The sequence below is a fragment of the Oncorhynchus masou genome, unplaced genomic scaffold (genome assembly GCF_036934945.1).
Source record: "Oncorhynchus masou masou isolate Uvic2021 unplaced genomic scaffold, UVic_Omas_1.1 unplaced_scaffold_781, whole genome shotgun sequence".
Classification (NCBI taxonomy): Eukaryota; Metazoa; Chordata; class Actinopteri; order Salmoniformes; family Salmonidae; genus Oncorhynchus; species Oncorhynchus masou.
In genome coordinates, this window is record NW_027014279.1 from 54,036 (window position 1) to 77,284 (window position 23,249).

The 23,249-nt window shown below is 46.3% G+C and overlaps 1 protein-coding gene across 1 annotated transcript in view; it reads left to right on the forward strand.

Annotated features, from left to right (window-relative positions):
• cdc42ep4a (CDC42 effector protein (Rho GTPase binding) 4a) overlaps positions 1-23,249 on the forward strand; it is a 40,555-nt gene that overhangs the window by 909 nt on the left and 16,397 nt on the right. The gene's annotated exons all lie outside the window — the stretch shown is intronic.

Below are 23,249 nucleotides of genomic sequence, written 5' to 3' on the forward strand. Positions count from 1 at the left end.
AATTCAAGGAAATATGGCGCGAGTCACTTTTTATTATGGTAAAAATGAAAAGCGTCGCTTGTATTGAAGGCAGTGGGGCTGTAGCTCCTGGACACGTTGTCTAGACCAGGGGAGCGTGATGGCATGAATCTATGGTGATGATGACTCCGGTGGGGCTGTAGCTCCTGGACACGTTGTCTAGACCAGGGGAGCGTGATGGCCTGAATCTATGGTGATGATGACTCCGGTGGGGCTGTAGCTCCTGGACACGTTGTCGAGACCAGGGGAGCGTGATGGCCTGAATCTATGGTGATGATGACTCCGGTGGGGCTGTAGCTCCTGGATACGTTGTCTAGACCAGGGGAGCGTGATGGCCTGAATCTATGGTGATGATGACTCCGGTGGGGCTGTAGCTCCTGGACACGTTGTCTAGACCAGGGGAGCGTGATGGCCTGAATCTATGGTGATGATGACTCCGGTGGGGCTGTAGCTCCTGGATACGTTGTCTAGACCAGGGGAGCGTGATGGCCTGAATCTATGGTGATGATGACTCCGGTGGGGCTGTAGCTCCTGGATACGTTGTCTAGACCAGGGGAGCGTGATGGCCTGAATCTATGGTGATGATGACTCCGGTGGGGCTGTAGCTCCTGGACACGTTGTCTAGACCAGGGGAGCGTGATGGCCTGAATCTATGGTGATGATGACTCTGGTGATATCTTTCTGATGTCCTCCATCATACCATGTCCACGAACAACGTCCCCTTTAATAGCCTAACTACTAATTGGTTGCACCAAAGCACTTTCTTAAAGAACATGCATTTGACAGAATGGGAGAAAATGCATTTTTGCCAACTCACTCTGCAGCATTGGGAGAAGTGAGTTTGGATCTCAGGCCAGAGAATTGTTCAATCATTAACCAGCAGACATTAGATAAAGTGTAACTGCTGGTGACAGAATGGACAAACTGACCCTGTTAAGTCCAAAACTGTGCGCACACACACACACTTCGTAGCAGACATTTCACTTACTGTTTAGCCTCTCGACGTGCGTGTGTGTATATGCTCTGGTACGCTGGTCAAAGTGCATCCCATTCCCCCAAACCATTACCCTCCCTACCAGAGAGACTGTTGACATGGCAACCAGGTCTGTGTCACTGGGCATCAGATCAGCTCATTGGCTGGGAATCCTCCACTCCCTGTGTTCCAAATGGCACCATAGTCACTATACGGTGCACTACTTCTGACCAGGGCCCATAGGGGCGGAAAGAGGGGATAGGGAGCCATTTGGGACTAAGGTTCTCTGGTCCTCCTGTCATAATGGGGGGTGTTATTAGGGCTAAACTTTTATTTTATTTTATTTTTTTAAATGTGCAACGGAAAATTCAACCAAACCAATCGTTTCTCATTGGACAAATTTATGTAGTTGTGTAACGGATGTGAAAAGCTTAGTTAGCGGTGCGCGCTAAATAGCGACCTTGAAGTAGTGGTTCCCCTTGCTCTGCAAGGGCTGTGGCTTTTGTGGAGCGATGGGCAACGATGCTTCATGGGTGAGTGTTGTTGATGTGTGCAGAGGGTCCCTGGTTCGCGCCCGGGTATGGGCGAGGGGACGGTTTTAAAGTTACACTGTGACAGTTGCCTACCCCAAGTTGCACTCAGGTTTCTAACGTTTTGTTGAATATTGGCGGATAAATCGAACGTTTGAATTGTCATTAAATGAATGGATCTTTTCATGTGTCTGTGTTCCTGTGTGGCAGCTGTGAACCGCTGTGTTCTGTCTCTCACCATGTACTGTGTTCTGTCTCTCACCATGTACTGTGTTCTGTCTCTCACCATGTACTGTGTTCTGTCTCTCACCATGTACTGTGTTCTGTCTCTCACCATGTACTGTGTTCTGTCTCACCATGTACTGTGTTCTGTCTCTCCATGTACTGTGTTCTGTCTCTCACCATGTACTGTGTTCTGTCTCTCCCCATGTACTGTGTTCTGTCTCTCACCATGTACTGTGTTCTGTCTCTCACCATGTACTGTGTTCTGTCTCTCACCATGTACTGTGTTCTGTCTCTCACCATGTACTGTGTTCTGTCTCTCACCATGTACTGTGTTCTGTCTCTCACCATGTACTGTGTTCTGTCTCTCTCCATGTACTGTGTTCTGTCTCTCTCCATGTACTGTGTTCGGTCTCTCACCATGTACTGTGTTCGGTCTCTCACCATGTACTGTGTTCGGTCTCTCACCATGTACTGTGTTCGGTCTCTCACCATGTACTGTGTTCGGTCTCTCACCATGTACTGTGTTCGGTCTCTCACCATGTACTGTGTTCTGTCTCTCACCATGTACTGTGTTCTGTCTCTCTCCATGTACTGTGTCCTGTCTCTCTCCATGTACTGTGTTCTGTCTCTCACCATGTACTGTGTTCTGTCTCTCACCATGTACTGTGTTCTGTCTCTCACCATGTACTGTGTTCTGTCTCTCACCATGTACTGTGTTCTGTCTCTCACCATGTACTGTGTTCTGTCTCTCTCCATGTACTGTGTTCTGTCTCTCTCCATGTACTGTGTTCTGTCTCTCACCATGTACTGTGTTCTGTCTCTCACCATGTACTGTGTTCTGTCTCTCACCATGTACTGTGTTCTGTCTCTCACCATGTACTGTGTTCTGTCTCTCACCATGTACTGTGTTCTGTCTCTCACCATGTACTGTGTTCTGTCTCTCACCATGTACTGTGTTCTGTCTCTCACCATGTACTGTGTTCTGTCTCTCACCATGTACTGTGTTCTGTCTCTCACCATGTACTGTGTTCTGTCTCTCACCATGTACTGTGTTCTGTCTCTCACCATGTACTGTGTTCTGTCTCTCACCATGTACTGTGTTGTGGGAGGAAAGCCATGTCTTTGTAGGGGGGGAAGGCCATGTCTTTGTAGTGGGGGAAGGCCATGCATCCTGCTTTAAACTCTGTCATAGAATGTGTGTGTACATGTGTGTATGGGGGGGTTGACATTCCAGGAAATTCCAACATAAACTGTTATTTTCTCCGAGGAATGTCTCTGTGGACTGCGACACTGAGCTGAATGATACTGAGTATGTGGTGAAGGGTTGTACCCTGTAGTTTGGGTGACTGATGTTGCGTTGCCAGTTCAACACTTAGAAGTTGGTCTTTCAGGGACACTTTGACGTTGTAATGGATCCATCTGTACCATTGGTTCTCCTCCTCTGGTCCTGACTGTTTACTGTTCTGACAGGTTGTATCCTATATTCTGTATCATTGGTTCTCCTCCTCTGATCCTGACTGTTTACTGTTCTGACAGGTTGTATCCTATATTCTGTATCATTGGTTCTCCTCCTCTGATCCTGTCTGTTTACTGTTCTGACAGGTTGTATCCTATATTCTGTATCATTGGTTCTCCTCCTCTGATCCTGTCTGTTTACTGTTCTGACAGGTTGTATCCTATATTCTGTATCATTGGTTCTCCTCCTCTGGTCCTGACTGTTTACTGTTCTGACAGGTTGTATCCTATATTCTGTATCATTGGTTCTCCTCCTCTGGTCCTGACTGTTTACTGTTCTGACAGGTTGTATCCTATATTCTGTATCATTGGTTCTCCTCCTCTGATCCTGACTTTACTGTTCTGACAGGCTGTATCCCAACGGCCACCCTGTCCTCTATAGTCTGTATCCCAACTGACCCTGTCCTCTATAGTCTGTATCCCAACTGACCCTGTCCTCTATAGTCTGTATCCCAATTGACCCTGTCCTCTATAATCTGTATCCCAACTGATCCTGTCCTCTATAGGCTGTATCCCAATGGCCACCCTGTCCTCTATAATCTGTATCCCAATTGACCCTGTCCTCTATAGTCTGTATCCCAACGGCCACCCTGTCCTCTATAGTCTGTATCCCAATTGACCCTGTCCTCTATAGGCTGTATCCCAACGGCCACCCTGTCTCCTATAGTCTGTATCCCAATTGACCCTGTCCTCTATAATCTGTATCCCAACGGCCACCCTGTCTCCTATAATCTGTATCCCAATTGACCCTGTCCTCTATAATCTGTATCCCAACGGCCACCCTGTCTCCTATAATCTGTATCCCAATTGACCCTGTCCTCTATAATCTGTATCCCAACGGCCACCCTGTCCTCTATAGTCTGTATCCCAACGGCCACCCTGTCCTCTATAATCTGTATCCCAACTGACACCCTGTCTCCTATAGTCTGTATCCCAACTGACACCCTGTCCCCTATAATCTGTATCCCAACAGACCCTGTCCTCTATAATCTGTATCCCAACTGACACCCTGTCTCCTATAATCTGTATCCCAACAGACCCTGTCCTCTATAATCTGTATCCCAACTGACACCCTGTCTCCTATAATCTGTATCCCAACTGACACCCTGTCCCCTATAGTCTGTATCCCAACAGACCCTGTCCTCTATTATCTGTATCCCAACTGACACCCTTCTAACGGTCTGTAACTAACTAACTAACTAAGTAACTAGGTCTGTAATTTGTGCACAGGGGTTGACCTTTGGTTCGTTCACTGCGGCACGGCAAACTTGATGTAACCCCTGTTATGTTGCCCCAACATCTAAATTCCAAGGGGGTTTGGTGAGTCTCAAATGTCACTGTGAATACTGTTTGTTCCTGGGACCCTTTTGTTTCAGGCCTGATAATAATTGTGTGTGTGTGTGTGTGTGTGTGTGTGTGCCAGCGTGATAGTAGAGTTTGTTCACAAGCCAGAGGGCATGTTTATTCAGCAACCCCCTGCTATCTGGGGTCCCAAGGACGTCTGACTCATTATACAGTCCTCTACTCTCTCTCATCATTATACAGTCCTCTACTCTCTCTCATCATTATACAGTCCTCTACTCTCTCTCATCATTATACAGTCCTCTACTCTCTCTCATCATTATACAGTCCTCTACTCTCTCTCATCATTATACAGTCCTCTACTCTCTCTCATCATTATACAGTCCTCTACTCTCTCTCATCATTATACAGTCCTCTACTCTCTCTCATCATTATACAGTCCTCTACTCTCTCTCATCATTATACAGTCCTCTACTCTCTCTCATCATTATACAGTCCTCTACTCTCTCATCATTATACAGTCCTCTACTCTCTCATCGTTATACAGTCCTCTACACTCTCATCATTATACTGTCCTCTACACTCTCATCATTATACTGTCCTCTACACTCTCATCATTATACAGTCTTCTACACTCTCATCATTATACAGTCTTCTACACTCTCATCATTATACAGTCCTCTACACTCTCATCATTATACAGTCCTCTACTCTCTCTCATCGTTATACAGTCCTCTACACTCTCATCATTATACAGTCCTCTACTCTCTCTCATCGTTATACAGTCCTCTACTCTCTCATCGTTATACAGTCCTCTACACTCTCATCATTATACAGTCCTCTACTCTCTCTCATCGTTATACAGTCCTCTACACTCTCATCATTATACAGTCCTCTACTCTCTCTCATCGTTATACAGTCTTCTACACTCTCATCATTATACAGTCCTCTACTCTCTCATCATTATACAGTCCTCTACACTCTCCTCATTATACAGTCCTCTACTCTCTCATCATTATACAGTCCTCTACACTCTCATCATTATACAGTCCACTACTCTCTCTCATCATTATACAGTCCTCTACTCTCTCTCATCATTATACAGTCCTCTACTCTCTCATCATTATACAGTCCTCTACTCTCTCATCATTATACAGTCCTCTACACTCTCTCATCATTATACAGTCCTCTACACTCTCTCATCATTATACAGTCCTCTACTCTCTCTCATCATTATACAGTCCTCTACACTCTCTCATCATTATACAGTCCTCTACACTCTCTTATCATTATACAGTCCTCTACACTCTCTCATCATTATACAGTCCTCTACTCTCTCTCATCATTATACAGTCCTCTACACTCTCTCATCATTATACAGTCCTCTACTCTCTCTCATCATTATACAGTCCTCTACACTCTCTCATCATTATACAGTCCTCTACACTCTCTCATCATTATACAGTCCTCTACACTCTCATCATTATACTGTCCTCTACACTCTCATCATTATACTGTCCTCTACACTCTCATCATTATACAGTCCTCTACTCTCTCTCGTCATTATACAGTCCTCTACACTCTCTCGTCATTATACAGTCCTCTACACTCTCTCGTCATTATACAGTCCTCTACACTCTCTCGTCATTATACAGTCCTCTACACTCTCTCGTCATTATACAGTCCTCTACACTCTCTCGTCATTATACAGTCCTCTACACTCTCTCGTCATTATACAGTCCTCTACACTCTCTCGTCATTATACAGTCCTCTACACTCTCTCGTCATTATACAGTCCTCTACACTCTCGTCATTATACAGTCCTCTACACTCTCGTCATTATACAGTCCTCTACTCTCTCTCGTCATTATGCAGTCCTCTACTCTCTCTCGTCATTATGCAGTCCTCTACTCTCTCTCGTCATTATGCAGTCCTCTACTCTCTCTCGTCATTATGCAGTCCTCTACTCTCTCTCGTCATTATGCAGTCCTCTACTCTCTCTCGTCATTATGCAGTCCTCTACTCTCTCTCGTCATTATGCAGTCCTCTACTCTCTCTCGTCATTATGCAGTCCTCTACTCTCTCTCGTCATTATGCAGTCCTCTACTCTCTCTCGTCATTATGCAGTCCTCTACTCTCTCTCGTCATTATGCAGTCCTCTACTCTCTCTCGTCATTATGCAGTCCTCTACTCTCTCTCGTCATTATGCAGTCCTCTACTCTCTCTCGTCATTATGCAGTCCTCTACTCTCTCTCGTCATTATGCAGTCCTCTACTCTCTCTCGTCATTATGCAGTCCTCTACTCTCTCTCGTCATTATGCAGTCCTCTACTCTCTCTCGTCATTATGCAGTCCTCTACTCTCTCTCGTCATTATGCAGTCCTCTACTCTCTCTCGTCATTATGCAGTCCTCTACTCTCTCTCGTCATTATGCAGTCCTCTACTCTCTCTCGTCATTATGCAGTCCTCTACTCTCTCTCGTCATTATGCAGTCCTCTACTCTCTCTCGTCATTATGCAGTCCTCTACTCTCTCTCGTCATTACGCAGTCCTCTACTCTCTCTCGTCATTACGCAGTCCTCTACTCTCTCTCGTCGTCACGCAGTCCTCTACTCTCTCTCGTCGTCACGCAGTCCTCTGCTCTCTCTCGTCGTCACGCAGTCCTCTGCTCTCTCTGAACATATGTCAACATTCTGATGCATCTAAAGCACAGGTAACAGTGAAAGGTCAGGAACACACACTCTCACAGTACAGTTTAGAAGTACAGTACCACGTAATTAAAACCGTATTGCTGCTGGTTGGTTTAGTGTCTGTTTATTTGTTTAGAGTATGTATTGATGTGTGTGTGTGTCCGAGTTAATTTCTGTTGATATGGGAGACGCCTACTCCCCCTGCCCTTCCTGTGGGCTCAGACCTTGATACACACACACACACACACACACACACACAGTCCCCTGTACCGCCACAGTGCGTGTCACCAGTAATTGCCATGTAAAGCTAACTGATGTCAGTTAACTCCTCTTTCTAGTGTAATTAGGAACATTCCTGTAGCGCAGTGCAGAACACAGTTCAACAGCCATCGATGTGTCTCAGATGTTCACCAATTAGTCCAACCAATGAGGTCAAGTCTTTGGTCCAGCTGGTGAACTGGAAGGCCAAGCCGTGTGGTTTGGGAACTGAGGACAGCAGTAATTTTAAGGAGGGAAACTTAACCATCCCCCATATCTTACTTCTGATAAAACCTCCAAGTGTATAATTTTTAGATGGCTGAGAATTAGAATGCATTTGAATATTCCTTGACTGTTCCGGAGTTCCGTTCTGATGTCCTTCAGCATCACTGTGCCCACTCTCTTTAGGCTGTGTAGTAAGTCTTCTAAATGCCATGGAGGGAGGTGCCCCCTCTGAAGGCCTCTGCCTGTTTACTTCTAGATGCCACGCTCAGTGCCATTACATCACTCTGTGCAAAGGGAGGGTATACTACTGGAAAATGTCAACGTTTACCAGTAAACTACCAGCGTTTTGGTAACGTTCAAGGATTTTTTTGTATTTTTTTTTCACAAGACATCTAGTGTCCCTTTTGGGTCCTTCAGATTATCCCAGATGTGTGTAATCACCTCCGGCCCTCTGTGTGGCCTTATAGTCAAATATTCAAAGATACGATTTAAAAAATAATAATAGCACAAGAAATCTGTAAATCATTTATCCTGAATACAAACCATCAACTTAGTGAATATCATTGGTATTTCATGAGGGTTTCAGCATGAAATATCCTTTTTGTCTTCTTTAAACACGTTTATTTATCCTACTGTATCACGGTCTTTGTTGTAAATGTATTGGTGCCAAACTGGTGGCGGTGGTGAAAAAAGTGACTGGTTAGTTGCAGAGTTAATTGAATATAATGCCTGTGTGTACAGTGCCAGGAACAAGCAGGTATAAACCCTCTGGAATTACCAGGATTTCTGCATTAAATGGTCTGATCTGATCTTCAATGTCACAACAACAGACAATCCCAGTTTGCTTAAACTAATAACACACTAATTAATGTATTTTTCTTGTCTATACTGAATAGATCATTTAAACATTCAGTGTATGCTGGACAAGTATGTGAACCCCCTGGGCTAATGACTTGTCCAAAAGCTAATTGGAGTCAGGAGTCAGCTGATGTGGAGTCCAATCAATGAGACCAGATTGGAGATGTTTGTTCGAGCTGCTCTGCCCTATTAAAAACAACAACGCTCACAAAATGTTTATTTGCTATTCCCTCGTAGCGTTGCACATTTTGGGGAATATTCAGAGGTGGAAACTTTCTGTGGGAATTAATAATAATTTGTACAAAATTAATATTTATACCATTTTAAATGTAGATTTTAAATGTTGATGTTTTTTTGCGTTGGATATATTTACCATACCATATATGGAGACACACCTTTTACCTTATAAGTAGACATAATTGGAAATTATTAAATACTTCCAATATACATGAAAAAAATAAATGTAGTTACGAATTAAACTTTAAATAAATGAGTTGACTCTTCACATGAGATGATTTCACTGAACAACAAAATAAAAGGAATATTGAATGATCCTCAATGATCCATTGCATCTCTAAAATGATAGTCTGGAAACTAAAGCTTTGGTTGTCTTCCTCTCAGGCTTCCATGTCTTCTCCCTGGACCTCCTCAATGTCCACCTCTTGACCATCAGACTCTCAGGCTTCCATGTCTTCTCCCTGGACCTCCTCAATGCCCACCTCTTGACCATCAGACTCTCAGGCTTCCATGTCTTCTCCCTGGACCTCCTCAATGTCCACCTCTTGAACATCAGACTCTGAGGCCTCATCTTCACTATCACTTTCCAACCTGGTTGAGGATGGCTCGTTGTCAGGCTCAAAATGCCTCAAATTTGCCTGGATGGCCACCAATTTTTCAACCCTTGTATTAGTCAGCCTGTTGCGTGCTGTGGTGTGTGTGTGTGTGTTCCCAAACAAGGACCAGCTGAGCTCTGAGGCGGCTGATGTTGGTGAGATTTGGAGAATGATGTAGTCAACAGGAAAGAGCCACAGATCCACAAAGTCCCTTCCTCTAGGTGGTTGATGAGATATGAGGCACGACTGGCATATTGCATCTCCATCCTAAAGCCCTTGCTTGGAAGTGTACTTAGCCAGACTGCCAAGAACCTTGCCCTCATCCACGTCAAGGTGGTGAGACACGGTAGTGATGACACCATAGGCCTTGTTGATCTCTGCACCAGACAGGATGCTCTTGCCAGCATACTTGGGGTCCAACATGTACGCTGCGGCATGTATGTGCTTCAGGCAGAAGTCTTCAGGCTTTTTGATGTATTTGAGAACTGCAGTTTCCTCTGCTTGGAGCAACAGTGAAGTGGGCAGGGCAGTACGGACTTCTTCTCTTACATCTGCAAGCAGAGAACATCAGACAGGATGACATTGTCTGCATTGGCTACTGCTATAGGTTTCAGGCGGCTTACCACTCTCTCCCAAAATACATCATCCAGGAGGATCCTCTTGATGGGGCCGTCCATATCGGCAGACTGTGATATGGCCATTTCTTGGAGAGACTCCTTCCCTTCCAGGAGACCGTCAAACATAATGACAACACCCCCCCAACAGGTGTTGCAGGGCAGCTTCAATGCGGTGCTCTTATTCTTCTCACTTTGCTTGGTGAGGTAGATTGCTGCTATAACTTGATGACCCTTCACATACCTAACCATTTCCTTGGCTCTCTTGTAGAGTGTATCCATTGTTTTCAGTGTCATGATTTCCTTGAGGAGCAGATTCAATGCATGAGCAGCACAGCCAATGGGTGTGATGTGAGGGTAGGACTCCTCCACTTTAGACCAAGCAGCCTTCATGTTCGCAGCATTGTCTGTCACCAGTGCAAACTCCTTCTGTGGTCCAAGGTCATTGATGACTGCCTTCAGCTCATCTGCAATGTAGAGATCGGTGTGTCTGTTGTCCCTTGTGTCTGGACCATGAGCTGTTGCTATCAATAAGGAGTGGAGATGATGTAGTTAATTATTCCTTGCCCACGAACATTCGACCACCCCTCAGAGATGATTGCAATACAGTCTGCTTTCTCTATGATTTGATTGACCTTCACTTGAACTCTGATATCAGCAAATGAGTAGATAAAGCATGTCTGGTTGGAGGGGTGTATGCTGAGTGAAGAACATTCAGAAATCTCTTCCAATACACATTGCCTGTGAGCATCAGAGGTGAACCAGTGAACCAGTTGCGTACACAGCTCGAGCAAGACATTCATCATTTCTCTGACTACTTTCCTCCATTGAGTCAAATATACTTCTGATTCCAGGAGGACCATGAGCTGTTGCTATCGATAAGGAGTCTGATTCATAATATATATATATATATTTGCAAATGTACACAGCTTTTCTTTATACATTAGCTGCAGTGAAATGTCTCGACACACCAGATGGCGCCCGTGGAATTTTCCTGTAAAGATTAGAAAAAAAATGAGTAAAAAACCCCCACATACAACATCACGTACAGATAAATAGTTAAGCAGTTAGATTAAACTCCTTTGTAAGATAAATGTTTTAAAAATTAAACATGTATATGGAAACAGGCGAATTAACACTCCTCAGTTAGCAGGTTCAAGCAAAAACCCACATGGTAGCAAAACCTTGTTAACAAGTTAGAAATTATTTAAACACACTTCATGTGTCGTATAAAATATTTTCACCCCAGCCAGTATTGGAATCTAAACTTACCAGAAAGCATGTAGTCCTTGGCTCAGACAGTGTAGTAGTGTGGGCTCAATAGCATCTCATTAGTGTGCAAGATCTTGAGAATCAGCATTTTGACTTGCATAAAGCTGGAAAGGGTTACCAAAGAATCTCTAAAAGCCTTGATGTTCAAATTGTCTATAAATGAAGAAAGTTCAGCACTGTTGCTACTCTCTAGGAGTGGTCATCCTGCAAAGATGACTGGAAAAGCACAGAGCAGAATGCTCAATGAGGTTAAGAACAATCCTAGCTGGTCAACTAAAGACTGACAGAAATCTCTGGAACCTGCTAACATCTCTGTTGACGAGTCTACGATACGTAAAACACTAAACAAGAATAGTGTTACTGGGAGGACACCACGGAAGAAGCCACTGCTGTCCCTCTCTTCCTCCCCTCCCTGACCCTGTCCCTCTCTTCCTCCCCTCCCTGACCCCGTCCCTCTCTTCCTCCCTCCCCTCCCTGACCCCGTCCCTCTCTTCCTCCCCTCCCTGACCCCGTCCCTCTCTTCCTCCCCTCCCTGACCCCGTCCCTCTCGTCCTCCCTGACCCCGTCCCTCTCGTCCTCCCTGACCCCGTCCCTCTCGTCCTCCCTGACCCCGTCCCTCCCTGACCCTGTCCCTCTCTTCCTGACCCCGTTCCTCTGTAATTCTTGTCCTTCTTCCTGGTGGTGTTTTGGAGGTTTAGTCACCTGCAGTTCTTGTCAGTGTTTAAACAGCAGCTCAGTAGCAGGACAGAGGTCACAGCACATGGCGTCTACGTCACAAATGGCACCATATTCCCCTGTTTTAGTGCACTACTTTTGACCTTACAATCAACACCTTTTGTAACAACAAGCCATAGTTGAACACTCTTTGTTTAGCTTTCAGGCTTATCTTTTAAACCCACGCAGGATCGCCCATAGGGTGCACTAGGCCCCATAGGGCTCTGGTCAGAAGTAGTGGACTATATAGGGAACAGGCTGCTATTTGAAACTCAACCGTAAACTAGTAGAAACATGTTCCTAACGGTCTCTCTTGGATCCTGACTAAGAGGAGAGAGCAGCATTCCATAGAACACGCTGCCTCCCTCTGTTGTCCGCGTGGGAGGTGTGGCACGAGCAATGCTGATGACCTCACACACACGTGAGGTGAGCACTGATGGTTGGAGGTGATGGTTTAACACGACGACGTTCGTTCACACCACAGGGGCGGTTGACACACTGCAGGGTTCACAACACACACCTCTGTGTGGGTGGAGGTGTGAGGAGAGACAGAGGAGTAACCAGCTCACACTGTGGTCTACATTTAGTCTGACTCTGGCCTATATACTCTGGACATCAGTCCAGCCAACAGAAAGGCCTGTTTTCTGCGTCATGACAATTTATCCTAGACAGACTTCTAAATATAGAACATCTATTTGGCTACCAATGATTCATCGAAAATTAGCTTTTCTTGAAAGTGCAACATGCTCCATTTAAAATGACGTCCCCCGACTGTAAGTCATTATTGTGCTGCTGTCTGCATGGTCCCACCCTGTTGGTCTGATGGAGAGATGGAGAGAGAGAGTTTCTCTTCTAAATGGGACGTTCACCTCTGGTAAGTGGCTGTGTAACACGACCCAGAGACATGCATTAAGAGCTTGGCCAGGTTTGAGAACGGCTGCCGTGGCAACGCCTCCATTCTCTAGATGTTGGTGATGTAACAATGCTAGAGTGACAGTTCCCTATGAGATGACCTGCCGTAAACAAACAAAACAGAGCAGCGAATTTCAGATGTTTTTATGGATTAACCTTCGGGATCGTGTGCATCCAAGGCAGTGTTGTGTTGTGGTGTCAAACAAATGACTTGTCTGCTTTCCCTGGACGTCTTCACAGGTCTGAAACTTGTCGGAAATAAACCGTGCAACTCTGAAGTGTGGCAGTGGCTACAGAGCCTTTTCACTTGGCTGCTGAGGAGGAAGTGGCTCTCAGAACGTTCAGACAGAAACCTCTCTAGATACATGTATAGGAGTCTGGCCCGGCCCGGCAGCCCGCTAGGAGTCTGGCCCGGCCCGGCAGCCCGCTAGGAGTCTGGCCCGGCCCGGCAGCCCGCTAGGAGTCTGGCCCGGCCCGGCAGCCCGCTAGGAGTCTGGCCCGGCCCGGCAGCCCGCTAGGAGTCTGGCCCGGCCCGGCAGCCCGCTAGGAGTCTGGCCCGGCAGCCCGTTAGGAGTCTGGCCCGGCCCGGCAGTCCGCTAGGAGTCTGGCCCGGCCCGGCAGCCTGTTAAGTTACTTGCAGTAAAGACCGACATCTAGCAGAGTCCAACTGTCTGGTGAATTACTGGGACTACTGGCAAATCTCTGAATAGTGTAATATAACCCAGGTCACCGATGTCTGGAAACTTCCAATGTGATCAGTAGCTAGAGGAGTCTACTGTAAAAGACTCGTGTGTTCTTATTCCCAGGTCTTATGTCCAACAGTCTGGGGAATGACTGGGATAAGAGGCAGATCTCTGAAGAAACCCAGTCTAGGGTAACCCATGCCTGTGTAGAATGAACATCTAGAACAAGCCTGCCTAGCCTCCATAGCCGGTCGCTATTTCCAGGTCTTGTGGATTGGGCCATATGCGACCCCCCCCTCCCCCCTATGCCCTCAGGTCATCCTTTCATCACTCTATCCAGGTCAGTAGTTTTTATTGGCTCCAGACTGACTGACTGCCACTGCCCAGCTTCAGTCACCTTCTCTGGGGTGGGATGGGCTGCATGGTGGGGGAGGGGGATACCACCTTCTCTGGGGTGGGATGGGCTGCATGGTGGGGGAGGGGGATACCACCTTCTCTGGGGTGGGATGGGCTGCATGGTGGGGGAGGGGGATACCACCTTCTCTGGGGTTGGATGGGCTGCATGGTGGGGGAGGGGGATACCACCTTCTCTGGGGTTGGATGGGCTGCATGGTGGGGGAGGGGATACCACCTTCTCTGGGGTGGGATGGGCTGCATGGTGGGGGAGGGGGATACCACCTTCTCTGGGGTGGGATGGGCTGCATGGTGGGGGAGGGGATACCACCTTCTCTGGGGTTGGATGGGCTGCATGGTGGGGGAGGGGGATACCACCTTCTCTGGGGTTGGATGGGCTGCATGGTGGGGGAGGGGGATACCACCTTCTCTGGGGTTGGATGGGCTGCATGGTGGGGGAGGGGGATACCACCTTCTCTGGGGTGGGATGGGCTGCATGGTGGGGGAGGGGATACCACCTTCTCTGGGGTTGGATGGGCTGCATGGTGGGGGAGGGGGATACCACCTTCTCTGGGGTGGGATGGGCTGCATGTTGGGGGAGGGGGATACCACCTTCTCTGGGGTGGGATGGGCTGCATGGTGGGGGAGGGGGATACCACCTTCTCTGGGGTTGGATGGGCTGCATGGTGGGGGAGGCTGTTGGTAATGTAGAGTTCTGTAATCTGAAGGGTCAGTAAACCTCTAATGGAGCTGGGCTGTTGGTAATGTAGAGTTCTGTAATCTGAAGGGTCAGTAAACCTCTAATGGAGCTGGGCTGTTGGTAATGTAGAGTTCTGTAATCTGAAGGGTCAGTAAACCTCTCTAATGGAGCTGGGCTGTTGGTAATGTAGAGTTCTGTAATCTGAAGGGTCAGTAAACCTCTCTAATGGAGCTGGGCTGTTGGTAATGTAGAGTTCTGTAATCTGAAGGGTCAGTAAACCTCTAATGGAGCTGGGCTGTTGGTAATGTAAAGTTCTGTAATCTGAAGGGTCAGTAAACCTCTAATGGAGCTGGGCTGTTAGTAATGTAGAGTTCTGTAATCTGAAGGGTCAGTAAACCTCTAATGAAGCTGGGCTGTTGGTGATGTAGAGTTCTGTAATCTGAAGGAGTGGATGAGGTATTCAGTAGAGGGTTGTAAAACCATAACGCACAGTGTTATTTATGAATGGAGATTAGTGAATGTTTCTCCTCGTAACTCAGGTTACAGCTCCCACAGCGACTGTTACTGCTGTCATTTCCTCACTGTGTGTGTGATGGAATCATTTATTTGAGTAACTACAGTACAACTCCACAGCATTTGTCTTTCAACTCAATCAAGCCAAGTGTGTTTTGCCTCTAATTCACTCTGATTGAAGTGGAGGAAATCTGTCTGTTTTAGAGGAAGCTGAACGTTTTAGCCTTGTGGAACCCACTCGTTGCCCTTTCTCATGATTAGTGTTCAGGGCTTTCTCTCCCCATAATGTTGGGTCTTGAACCAGAAATATACCAGAGTCAGTAACCTATATGTACCCTATAAACGCTTAACATTTGGAGTGCACGTCCCCAATGGCACCCTGTTTCCTTCCTAGTGATGTGCCCTATGGGCTCTGGTCAAAAGAAGTGCACTACATAGGGAATAGGGTGCCCTTTGGGAAGCAGACAAAGTTAACACGGTGTTGCCATGGCGTTCCCAGGGTTAGAATACTGTTGGGAAAACGCTCTGGAATTCCACAATGTCTTCCTGACCAGATGTCACATGATGAGGAAAAGAGGAACATATTTAGGGATGGATTGGAACGTGTGTGTGTGTGTGTGTGTGTGTGTGTGTAGGCTGTTGGTGAGTCACCGTGGGAACTTGGGGGTCACTGCTTGGGAATTAACTTTCAAACACGTTTACAACACACACACACACGCTCTTTGACAAAATGCAACATCCATGTCACGTGAGTCAGAACACAGAGAAGAGAAACAGCTGGGGTGTCTGTACTATAATGGACATTCATAGATTGCAGTGTTCTGTCATCACTGTACTAAAGTATTCATTCTCCCCGATGGGATTTAAATACTTGAATATCACATAGTCTGTATGTTGTAAACCATATTTCACAATGTTCAGAGAGAGAGAGAGAGAGAGAGAGAGAGAGAGAGAGAGAGAGAGAGAGAGAGAGAGAGAGAGAGAGAGAGAGAGAGAGAGAGAGAGAGAGAGAGAGAGAGAGAGAGAGAGAGAGAGAGAGAGAGAGAGAGAGAGAGAGAGAGAGAGAGAGAGAGAGAGAGAGAGAGAGAGGTAGAGAGAGAGAGAAAGAGAAGAGAGAGAGAGAGAGAGAGAGAGAGAGAGAGAGAGAGAGAGAGAGAGAGAGAGAGAGAGAGAGAGAGAGAGAGGGAGAGAGAGAGAGAGATGAGAGAGAGAGAGAGAGAGAGAGAGAGAAACAGAGAGAGAGAGAGAGAGAGAGAGAGAGAGAGAGAGAGAGAGAGAGAGAGAGAGAGAGAGAGAGGGGAGAGAGAGAGAGAGAGAGAGAGAGAGAGAGAGAGAGCAGCTTATGAATGAGGCTAGTAGTAGCTAGCCGGTAACAAGCTTGCTAGTAAAAACATAACATCGCAGACATTCAGTCTAAACATTGCCTTCCTCCCACACCCCAACACACTCAGCACGACCCTGACCTTTGACCCAGAAGTGAATTATGGGGCCTGAGCTAGCAGGATGTCAGAGAGATGAACCATGCATAACGTGCTGTGAAACATCTCAACTGATGATCTGACATTCAACACACAGTCTTGTACAGCTAACCACATGTGCAGTGAAAGTAGAGGGGTCTTGGTCTTTGCAAATTGTGGTTTATAACCCTTTCGCAAAAGTGTATTACAGACTGGCATTTGCTTATGAATGATTCGCCGTTTTTGCTAGTAGTAGCTAGCCGGGTAAAAACATAACAAGCTTGCTAGCCTTTTAAAATCAAATCAAATTGCATTAGTCACATGCGCCGAAGACAACAGGTGTAGTAGACCTTACAGTGAAATGCTGAATACAACAGGTGTAGGAGACCTTACAGTGAAATGCTTACTTACGAGCCCTTAACCAACAATGGAGTTTAAAAAAATACAGATAAGAGATAAAAGTAACAAGTAATTAAAGAGCAGAAGTGAAATAACAATAGCGAGACTATATACAGGGGTGTACAGGAACAGAGTCAATGTGCAGGCTATATACAGGGGTGTACTGGTACAGAGTCAATGGGGCACCAGTTATTTGAGGTAGTTTGTACATGTTTTATTAAAGTGACTATGCATAGATGACGACAGTAGCAGCGGTGTAAAAGAGGGGGAAGGGCAATGCAAGTAGTTTGGGGAGCCATGTGATTAGATGTTCAGGAGTCTTATGGCTTGGGGGTAGAGGCTGTTTAGAAGCCTCTTGGACCTAGACTTGGCGCTCCGGTACCGCTTGCTGTGTGGTAGCAGAGAGAACAGTCTATGACTAGGGTGGCTGAAGTCTTTGACAATTTTTAGGGCCTTCCTCTGACACCACCTGGTATAGAGGTCCTGGGTGACAGGAAGCTTGGCCCTAGTGATGCACTTGGTCGTTCACACTACCCTCTGTAGTGCCTTGCGGTCGGAAGCCGAGCAGTTGCCATACCAGGCAGTGATGCAACCAGTCAGGATGCTCTCGATGGTGCAGCTGTAGGACCTTTTTGAGGATCTGAGGACCCATGCCAAATCTTTTCAGTTTCCTAAGGGGGAAAAGGTTTTGTTGTGCCCTCTTCACAACTGTCTTGGTGTGCTTGGACCATGTTTGTTTTTTGGTGATGTGGACACCAAGGAACTTGAAGCTCTCAACCTGCTCCACTGCAGCCCCGTCGATGAGGTTGATATTTTGGCACCACACGGCCAGGTCTCAGACCTCCTCCCTATAGGCTGTCTCATCGCTGTTGGTGATCAGGCCTACCACTTGTGTCATCGGCAAATTTAATGATGGTGTTGGAGTCGTGCCTGGCCGTGCAGTCATGATTGAACAGGGAGTACATGAAGGGACTGAGCACCTGATGGGCCCCTGTGTTGAGGATCAGCGTGGCAGATGTGTTACCCTTCCCACCTGGGGGCAGTCCGTGAGGATGTCCAGGATCCTGTTGCTGAGGCAGGTGTTTAGTCCCAGGGTCCTGAGCTTATTGATGAGCTTTGTGGACACTATGGTGTTGAACGCTGAGCTGTAGTCAATGAATAATACTGTGGGGGATGACATCATCGATGCACTTATTGATGAAGCCAGTGACTGATGATGTGTACTCCTCAATGCCATTGGAGGAATCCCAGAACATGTTCCAGTCTGTTCTAGCAAAACAGTCCTGTAGTTTAGCATCTGCTTCATCTGACCACTTTTTTATTGATCGAGTCACTGGTGATTCATGCTTTTTAATTTTTGCTTGTAAGTAGGAATCAGGAGGACAGAATTATGGTCAGATTTGCCAAATGGAGGGTGAGGGAGAGCTGTGTGTGAAGTATAGGTGGTCCAGAGTTATTTTTCCTTTGGTTGCACATTTAACATGCTGATAGAAATTAGGTAAAATGGATTTAAGTTTCCCTGCATTAAAGTCCCCGGCTACTAGGAGCGCCACCTCTGGGTGAGTGTGTTGTTCTTTACTTATGGAAGAATACAACTCATTCAGTGCTGTCTTATTACCAGCCTCTGACTGACTGACTGTGGTGGTTTGTAAACGGCTACAAAGAATACAGATGAAAAGTCTCTCGGTAGGTAGTGTGGTCTACAGCTTATCATGAGAAACTCTAACTCGGGCGAGCAATAGGTCGAGATTTCCTTAGTAATCGTGGACCAGCTGTTGTTTACATATATGCATAGTCCGCCACACCTTGTCTTACCAGGTGCTGCTGTTCTATCCTGCCGGTACATCGTATAACCAGCCAGCTGTATGTTGATGTTGTCGTCCTGCCACGACTCCGTGAAGCATAAGATGTTACAGTTTTTACTGTCCCGTTGGTAGTTTAATCTTCCCAATAACTCGTCAATTTTATTGTCCAAAGATTGCATGTTTGCTATCAGAATGGAGGGAAGTGGGTGTTTATCAGATCGCCTGTGAATTCTCAGAAGGCAGCCGGACCTTCAGCACCTCTTTCTTCGCCTCCTCTTCACGCAGATCACGGGGATTGGGCCTGTTCCTGAGGAAGCAGCATATCCTTCGTGTTGGGCTCGTCAGCGTCGTGAAAGGAGAAAGAGGATTCTGCTAGTCCGTGGTGAATCGCAGTCCTGAATCGCAGTCTAGAAATTATTTTTGGTCATAAGAGACGGTAGTGGCAACATTATGTACAAAATAAGTAAATACATTTTAATTTTTATTTGACCTTTTATTTAACTAGGCAAGTCAGTTAAGAACAAATTATTATTTTCAATGACAGCCTAGGAACAGTGAGTTAACTGCCTGTTCAGGGGCAGAACGACAGATTTGTACCTTGTCAGCTCAGGGATTTGAACTTGCAACCTTTTGGTTACTAGTCCAACGCTCTAACCACTAGGCTACCCTAGTTACGTTCTTGTTGTTTGGTTTACTGTCTGAACATTCACTGAGATTATATTTGGTTTTTAATTCAAAATAGGCTTCTTTGATGAATAGCCTATATAATGTATAGATCAGCTCAAGGAACGAAGCGAAACACTGCCCCCAGGTTGTGGAAGGCCTGATACGTGTCAAAATGTTCACGTAGTAAGAAACTCAGTCGAATGGAGCGTATTACAAGGAGCCGCCCCTTTTTTGGGACCAAAAAAAAAAACAATTTCGCAATCCTCAGACTTGTAGTAAACTTAACATCTGGATCCCCATGTCGGGTGCCATTAAGGCAGCGTGTGCTTGAGGCCTGAAGGGTGGTGTGGAGGGAGAGAGAGAGGAAGGGAGAGTGAGGGCATAGATGGAGAGGGAGAGTGAGGGCATAGATGGAGAGGGAGAGTGAGGGCATAGATGGAGAGGGAGAGTGAGGGCATAGATGGAGAGGGAGAGAGGGCATAGATGGAGAGGGAGAGTGTGCTTGAGGCCTGAGAGGAGTAGAGGGAGGGAGGGCTCGTGGGAGCAGAGGGAGGGAGGGCTCGTGGGAGCAGAGGGAGGGAGGGCTCGTGGGTGCAGAGGGAGGGAGGGCTCGTGGGAGCAGAGGGAGGGAGGGCTCGTGGGTGCAGAGGGAGGGAGGGCTCGTGGGTGCAGAGGGAGGGAGGGCTCGTGGGTGCAGAGGGAGGGAGGGCTCGTGGGTGCAGAGGGAGGGAGGGCTCGTGGGTGCAGAGGGAGGGAGGGCTCGTGGGTGCAGAGGGAGGGAGGGCTCGTGGGAGCAGAGGGAGGGCTTTCTTAGTTTCTTTCCAATGGACTACTACATCTTTCATGTACTGGTTGCTTTCCTGTCAGATCATCATCATGCCACCCAGAAGCAGTGTCTCATAAATATACAGCTCTCTTTGTCTGGCTTTGAATTATTCCTGCTTCCATTTTCTTTCCATACAAGCATTCAGTGGAGGATGCTGGGTAACAACAAACATGTTTGGGTATGTATCCGCTGCAGCCCCTGTGTTTGTGTGTTTTAGACCAGCCTATCAACAGAAACATCACTTGTCATGGAAACTAAAACGGATGTTGTTCCATAACATGGCTGGTGTTATTAGATCAAGCTATTTGGCTGCCAACCTATGTGCAGTCGGTGTCATAATGGATTTCTCTGACAGCAGGAAACTACTGATATACTTTCACTCTATTAGTCAGGATTTGTCACATGCTGTACAGTGTGTACCAAGAAAAGCAGGTCAAGGTGAAGTGGGTATCTTATCTAATGTATTACTTGTGGTGAATAATCAGTGCAGTGTTTCTCAGTCTTTTCCAAACCAGGGACCAGCAAGCTATGGCTTTTCACTGTTCAGAGGACTTCTTGTAAGAAAGAGGACTTCTTGTAAGAAAGAGGGCGTCTTGCGTCGGTCAGGAAGCGGGCGTCTTGCGTCGGTCAGGAAGCGGGCGTCTTGCGTCGATGAATTAGCCGGTACCCTAGTGATTAGAGCAGTAACCTGAAGGTTGCAAGATCGAATCCCCGAGCTGACAAGGTAAAAATCTGTCATTCTGCCCCTGAACAAGGCAGTTAACCCACTGTTCCTAGGCCGTCATTGAAAATAAGAATTCGTTCTTAACTGACTTGCCTAGTTAAATAAAGGTAAAATAAAAAAATAACAGTGGACATTTTTTTGAAGTCTTGTGGCATATTTTAGTTAAACTTTCCTTCTGCATGCACAGTGCATTCTTCCATCACATGTACTTCTGGTTTTCAAGATCTTGCACATTAATGAGATGCGTTTGAGCCCACAATACTACACTGTCTGAGCCAACAACTACATGCTTTCTGGTAGGTTTTGATTACAATACTGGGTGGGGTGAATATATTTTATGACATTATTTTTTTGTTAACTAGTAAATAGTAGCCTATAGCAAACTGTGTTTAAATCATTTCTAACTTGTTAACAATTTCTGCTAGTTAGTTTTTGCTACCATGTGGGTTTTAGCTTGCTTGAGCCTGTTAACTGAGGAGTGTTAATTCACCTGTTTCCATACATGTTAAATGTTTTAAATTTTTATCTTACAAAGGAGTTGTTTTAATTTAACTACTTAACAATTTATCTGTACATGGAATTGTGACGAGTTATTGGGAAGATTAAACTACCAACTGGACAAATACTGTGCCAAATCACATGTGAAGAATACAACACAGATGCAGAATCATCTGGCCAAGTGCATAAAGTTCTCCCAGGGCTCACAACCTCTGACAAAAGTTCCTCTACTTCTATTCGAGATGAAAATGATGAATCAGACTCCTTATCGATAGCAACAGCTCATGGTCCAGACACAAGGGACAACAGACACACCGATCTCTACATTGCAGATGAGCTGAAGGCAGTCTTCAATGACCTTGGACCACAGAAGGATTTTGCACTGGTGACCGAAAATGCTGCGAACATGAAGGCTGCTTTGTCTAAAGTGGTGGAGTCCTACCCTCACATCACACCCATTGGCTGTGCTGCTCATGCATTGAATCTGCTCCTCAAGGAAATCATGACACTGAAAACAATGGATACACTCTACAAGAGAGCCAAGGAAATGGTTAGGTATGTGAAGGGTCATCAAGTTATAGCAGCATTGTACCTCACCAAGCGAAGTGAGAAGAATAAGAGCACCGCATTGAAGCTGCCCAGCAACACCTGTTGGGGTGGTGTTGTCATTATGTTTGACAGTCTCCTGGAGGGGAAGGAGTCTCTCCAAGAAATGGCCGTGTCACAGTCTGCCGATATGGACAGCCCCATTGAGAGGATAATCCAGGATGATGTAATTTGGGAGAGAGTGGTAAGCAGCCTGAAACTCCTGAAACCTATAGCAGTAGCCATTGGATGGATTGAGGGAGACAATGTCATCCTGTCTGATGTTCAGATTCTGCTTGCAGATGTAAGAGAAGAAATCCGTACTGCCCTGCCCACTTGACTGTTGTTCCAAGCAGAGGAAACTGCAGTTCTCAAATACATCAAAAAGCGTCAAGACTTCTGCCTGAAGCCCAAACACGCCGCAGCGTACATGTTGAACCCCAAGTATGCTGCAAGAACATCCTGTCTGGTGCAGAGATCAACAAGGCCTATGATGTCATCACTACCGTGTCTCACCACCTTGGCCTGGATGAGGGCAAGGTTCTTGGCAGTTTGGCGAAGTACACTTCCAAGCAAGGGCTTTGGGATGGAGATGCAATACGGCAGTCGTGCCTCATATCTCATCAACCACCTGGAGGAAGGGACTTTGTGGATCTGTGGCTCTTTCCTGTTGACTACATCATTCTCCAAATCTCACCAACATCAGCCGCCTCAGAGCTCAGCTGGTCCTTGTTTGGGAACACACACACCACAGCACGCAACAGGCTGACTAATACAAGGGTTGAAAAATTGGTGGCCACCCAAGCAATTTTGAGGCATTTTGAGCCTGACAACAAGCCATCCTCAACCAGGTTGGAAAGTGACAGTGAAGATGAGGCCTCAGAGTCTGATGTTCAAGAGGTGGACATTGAGTAGGTCCAGGGAGAAGACATGGAAGCCCGAGAGGAAGACAACCAAAGCTTTAGTTTCTAGACTATCATTTCACAGATGTATGTTGAAAACGTTTTTGGGAGATGCATTGGATCATTCAATATTCCCTTTTTGTTGTTCATTGAAATCATCC